Consider the following 6,000-nt stretch of genomic DNA (forward strand, 5'->3'; position numbering starts at 1 on the left):
TTTTGCAGCCTCACATTACTGTAGGCAGCGAAACACTTATGTGGCGTAATCCTTTTTTAAAAAAAAGCAATCGGATGAAATGGTTGCGTGTAATATTAAAGCCTTGATGCTAGAATTTCCCAGAACTGACCAAATATTCGTGACCAGTTCAAGATATTTTACTGCCGTTAGGAAAGAATACGAGAAGCCTGCAATATTTATCTCAAAATATCATAAACAACGTTGTAACCGTTCATAGCTAGAGTATTTGAAATTTTCGAGGAGAGCTGCGAAAGAATGCCGGGATAAGCCCAACATGGCCACTTCCTTTTAAGTCCTGACCCCAAGTACGGCTTTATATACAAGGATATGTCTCTCTTCCGCTAGTCTCCTTTAAATACATCCAATCGTTCGAGTCACAATTAGAATTATAATAACAAAGAGCCCTGAAAAAATAGCGTTTGGCTTTTAGTGCCGGGAGTGTCCGAGGACAAGTTCGGCTCGCCAGGTGCAGGTCTTTGGATTTGATGCCCATAGGCGACCTGCGCGTCATGGTGGGGATGAAATGATGATGAAGACGACACATACACCCAGCCCCCGTGCCAGCGAAATTAACCAATGACGTTTAAAATTCCCGACCCTGCCGGGAATTGAACCTGGGACCCCTGTGACCAAAGGCCAGCACGCTAACCATTTAGCCATGGAGCCGGACAAGTGCGCTTACTGGTAGTGTTCAGTTTCGGTCTAAGATTCCAGAAGCGAAAGGGATTATAGTATGCTCAATTCTGCCGAGAACAGCCCGTCGAAATCATTGCAGCGTGTCTTTTCCGATGGAAAACTTTGGGAACAGTTCATGTTTTTCTTTTCTGATGTTCAAATGTGAGATTTGCAAGCCTTGCATTAAGATCGTGTGTTACTAAGAAATTTACGATTGTTTATGAATTTGGTAACGCAGAAAGACCGATTTGTCGACTTCGTAAAGTACGTTATAGCGTTCCCTTGTAGAGAATTCAGTTGATAGAGCATAAAGTGTTTTACTGCAGAGCCTAGTTTTGCTGCCTCACATTACTGTAGGCAGTGAAACACTTAAGTGGCGTAATACATAAAAAAGGCAATCGGATGAAATGGTTGTGTGTAATACTAAAGCCTTAATGCTAGAATTTCCCAGAGCTGACCAAATATTAGTGAACAGTTCAAGATATCCCAGAAAAAAAATACATGTCTATAAAGTTTCGTATTGGAAATATCAAAAAACAATACAAAAATATACCCTTTCTTCAAATACAGAACGTCATTTGTCCACTTCCACAAAGAACAAAAATTGTACGTCAAATTTTACTTTGTACTTTAAGTAAAGGTAAAACACATTACAACAAACTACGTTTGTTATATAGAAATAACAATTCCGATTACAAAACAGATGTTAGTTTTGTTTGGGAATGTTGGGAGCAAAGCTGTTCCTTTAGCCTTGTGACACGTTTGGTACTCTTTATAACCAACTGACACTATTCCTTCGGTTTGATACCGGCTTGTCTAACAGGAGGGAAGGATGTTTGTAGTTTTATACGACTGTCGATTCGTGACCATAGCCACGGGATCTGCAGTTTTACGTAGAACATCATCAACATGAACATTGAACGTGACGTTCAACTTAAATGATCCCACAAGCATTGACCGGAATTCGTACTGTGGCGAACTTGATGAAAAAGAGTGACTTTGCCACTCGGCTATTGCGATCCCAAAAGAAACGATACTTTTCCTAATTACCCGCTTTCAGAAATAGTAAATCAATTGAATATTTACTATACTGATTGGTGACAGGAAAACGTATAGGCTTTCTGACCTCAGTCTCCGTTGCTTCTTCGACCTTTATCTGCTAATAGATTTAAGTCTACTTTGTAAGTTAGCTTTTAAGAATTAGTTTAAAATAGGCCTATTGGAAGTTCACTGGACACAACACATACCTCTTTCTCGCTGTGATTAGGAAAGATGCGAACAGGATCAGTGGAGCACATAATCGAGCATTCTTCTTTTCTGTCCAAGGGATCCCTGGTACTGTCAACTGGCAATGAAGGGTTCTTAAATTTGAAAGAATCATGTCAGTATTTTTATTCTTTGCATGTGGCCTCCGAAAACGCTTGGTTCCGGTCTTTTGCGTTGTCTCCTTTAGGCAACCTACGCATCTGTGAGAATGGAGTCCTGCCTAAGATGAATTCTAATGCTGAAGACGGCAAACACATACCCAGACTCTGAGCCATCAAAAGTAACCAATGAAGGTTAAAATCCCCAATCCTTTCGGGATTCAAAACCAGGACCCCTTGGTCGAAAGGCCATCAAGCTAACCATTTAGCCATAGGGGCGGACATCATGTCATTGATACATCAATAAACCCATTCTGAAGCAAAATGTCTCCACAATGCCATCACCTGCGATCGCGTGATATTTAAAGGTTAAACGAACATCATTTGATTTGACAGGAAGTAATCTGCATTAACGCCGCAACACTCTATTCTACGAGAACACTTCTATGAACGTTCGCTTATATGACGGCTTGTAACTGGTGTTTGAGAATTGAAACGCTAATATCTCGAAAATGAAAGCTCATTCGGGATTATATTCAAGATGCCAAGTCACGTAAAATGGAAGTTCCATGGATAACAACAGTCACGTAAAACTGCAAGTTTGCTTGCTTTTCTTTTTTCAAGTTGCTTTACATCGCACCGACGATGGTAGAGGAAAGCACTAGGAGTGGGAAGGAAGCGACCCTGGCCTCAACTAAGGTACAGCTTCAGCATTTGCCTGGTGTGAAAGTGGGAAACCACAGAAAACCATCTCCAGGGCTCCCGACAATGGGGCTGGAACCCACTATCTTCCGAATGCAAGCTCACAGCTGCGCGCCCCTAGCTGCTTAGCCAGTAAGTGTACCTGAAATTGAATTAAACAAATACATCAACTTCATTCTTCTGTTAACATTCGTATATTGGGGAGAAATAGGATAAATTATCTCTGTAGAACTATGAACCCACTAAATGAAATGGCTGGATTTTACAAGGAATAGGATTAGTACGTTTTCTTTTCCAACAAGGTAATATTTTTTGTAATTCTCTCCCATCTTGGAGATAAATTTCTTACATCACTCTTCAATGTGTATTTACGCACCTGATGAAGAAGAGTGCAACAAATAACTTCCTCTATCAATAACGTAGTAATAATAATGTTATTGGCTTTACGTCCCACTAACTATTTTACTGTTTTCGGAGACACTCAGGTGCCAGAATTTAGTGTCGGAGGAATTCTTTTACGTGCCAGTATATCTACCGAGACGAGGCTGACATTTTTAACAACTTTAAATACTACCGGATTGAGCCAGGATCGAACCTGCTAAACTGGTGTCAGAAGACCAGCGACTCAACTGTCTGAGTCACTAAGCTCGGCAACGATTCGTTGGCTTACTGACCTTCGGTTCCGAGGGTCCCGGGTTCGACTCCCTTCCGGGTCGGGGAGTTTAACCTTCATTGATTAATTCCAATGGCCCGGGGACTGGGTGTTTGTTATGTCCCCAACACTATCCTCCACCACGATAACACGCAGTTACCTACTCATGGCAGATGCCGCCCACCCTCATCGGAGGGTCTGCCTTACAAGGGCTGCACTCGGCTAGAAATAGCCACACGAAATTATTATTATTATAGCCCGGCAACAACGTAGTAATTTGTCATCGAACCAATTGTGAATACACCCTTCTCCTTATGTACACATTAAATTAGAATTGCTTTACATAATGCCTGAAAAATAAGGCAATTTTGCGAATAGTTTAGTCTTGTATTTTTCCTAAGCATACACTTCTTAACGTTGTTATTTGTGATGTCAATCCATAGACTAACTTAACGCGGTCACCCTGTCCTGTGTTGCTGTCTTTCTCTCTACGTCAATATCATATTCCACATCTGCTCTAACTTGTTTGCTATATTCATGTCTACTATGTTTCGAACACGAACTAAATGTGTATCTGAGTATAATTATAGTTTGATTGATTAGTAAACTCGTGTCCTACCGAGCTCGATAGCTGCAGTCGCTTAAGTGCGGTCAGTATCCAGTAATCGGGAGATCGTGGGTTCGAGCCCCACTGTCGGCAGCCCTGAAGATGGTTTTCCGTGGTTTCCCATTTTCACACCAGGCAAATGCCGGGGCTGTACCTTAATTAAGGCCACGGCCGCTTCCTTCCACTTCCTAGGCCTTTCCCACCCCATCGTCGCCATAAGACATATCTGTGTCGGTGCGACGTAAAACAAATAGCAAAAAAAAACCTCGTGTCCTTGTTCCAAGGTGGTGCAGCTCTTTTCAAGCACACCCCCAATGGAGATTAGCTGCATGTACCATTTTAACCAAATATCAGCACTCCTTAAATCACTGAGAGTACCGTGAATCGAACCCGGGCCTCCAAGGATGGCAGCTAATAACGCTAACCGTTTTGCTACGGAAATGGGCGGTTTGTTTGATGATAGAAACCTTCCTTCAGTTCATCAGTGCAGCTCTAATATGACTGATGGAGCAGAAAACTGTACATGGTAATTCCTCTGAGCGCTGTGTTCTTCTCTCAGGACGACCTGCCTTCAGATAAGAACAAATGAGGAATCTTAGAAGCCAAGGCGTCCATCCTCACTGACATCAATGCTGGGAATATAACAGCTCATTTTAAATACCGTAGGAACTTTCCCAATTAAACGCGGGACTCAACGGCTCAGCCCTCTTGCCCAAGTTGGTGGGATCGATCTCGGCCCATCCCGGTGGTATCTGAAGGATCGCATAGGCTATACGTTACCCACATGTCTGCAAATTTACTGGCACGGAAAATAACTGCCGTGTGACAAAATTCCGGCATTTTGACCACTGCGAAAACTGTGGAAGTTGCTAATGGTATGTAAAATAAAAAGCATTATTATCCCAATTATAAACTCGATAGACCGAGGGGAATAGCGTGCGGTTTGTGTCACGTAGCTGTGAGCTTGAATTCGGCAGATGATAGGTTCGAATCCCATGGTTTACCATTTTCACACGAAGCAAATGCTGTGGCTGTACCTTAATTAAGGCTTCGGTCACTTCGTTCTCAGCCCTAGCCCCTGTATTACCCCATAGTCGTCATAAGACCTGCCTGATTCAGTGTAACATAAAACCAATAAAAATTTAAAAAAAGAAAACTCCCGATGGATTCTTATTATAGGGAAACCGCAATAAAAGTATTAGTACGAATCTGCACAACAGGGTAGATCTAATATCTTAACGTGAAGTAACACCATGAATTCTTCTAAAACGATGGAAAATGAGGGAATCTCCAAGTGCAATGTGTTCATTTGATGGGCGATGAAGTATTGTACATTGATCGGCCTATATAGAATATGAATCGAACGGATAACAACAACTATATGTCTGTAATTATTTGAACTCACTCACAGAAATAGTACTGGATGCTTACTCGGAATAAATCCACGACATTCGTTCCTCTTCAACTACTCCACATGATGAAAGTAGATGAGTCTCAAGCGATGGAAAGGAACACTCTCATTCAATTTTGAAGGTATTTCCATTCGAGCTGCTCCGGGTGAAACGATTAATAGACCCATTTAATTAATCCATGATGCGGAATACAACGGCTGAGTACGTAAAGAAAAGAGGCCGCGACCCGGCGCACTGGAGAGACGCAGCCGTACAGAGCTGCAAGCAAGAGCGTACTGTAGTGTGTGGGCTGCGACACATGATAACACAGTCAGTAGAGCGCGCTGCGCCTTGTTCCTGTCGTCTCGCTCGCTAGCACGGGAGGAAGCGTTTCATATCAGATGTACAAATATGTTTATAAACAAAACTCTACCTGTCCGCCTTTGTGGTGTAGTGGTTAGCGTGATTTGCTGCCACTCCCGGAGGCCCGAGTTCGATTCCTGTCTTTGCCACGAAATTTGCAAAGTGGCACGAGGGCTGTAACGGGGTCCACTCAGCCTAGGGGGATCAACTGAGTAGAGGGGGGCT

At 42.6% G+C, this 6,000-nt stretch overlaps 1 protein-coding gene across 5 annotated transcripts in view; it reads right to left on the reverse strand.

The window, feature by feature from the left end:
• LOC136863154 (uncharacterized) overlaps positions 1-5,688 on the reverse strand; it is a 989,332-nt gene extending 983,644 nt beyond the window's left edge. For 3 of the 5 annotated variants that reach the window (XM_067139498.2, XM_068225867.1, XM_068225869.1), the window contains exon 1: positions 5,453-5,688. The gene's annotated coding sequence lies outside the window, so the exon portion shown is untranslated. Of the gene's footprint in view, positions 1-5,430 lie in introns of all 5 variants that reach the window. The other 2 variants (XM_067139501.2, XM_068225868.1) reach the window with 1 other exon arrangement.
• Between the last annotated feature and the right edge of the window lie 312 nt (positions 5,689-6,000).

This window comes from Anabrus simplex, chromosome 2, assembly GCF_040414725.1.
Source record: "Anabrus simplex isolate iqAnaSimp1 chromosome 2, ASM4041472v1, whole genome shotgun sequence".
Taxonomy (NCBI): domain Eukaryota; kingdom Metazoa; phylum Arthropoda; class Insecta; order Orthoptera; family Tettigoniidae; genus Anabrus; species Anabrus simplex.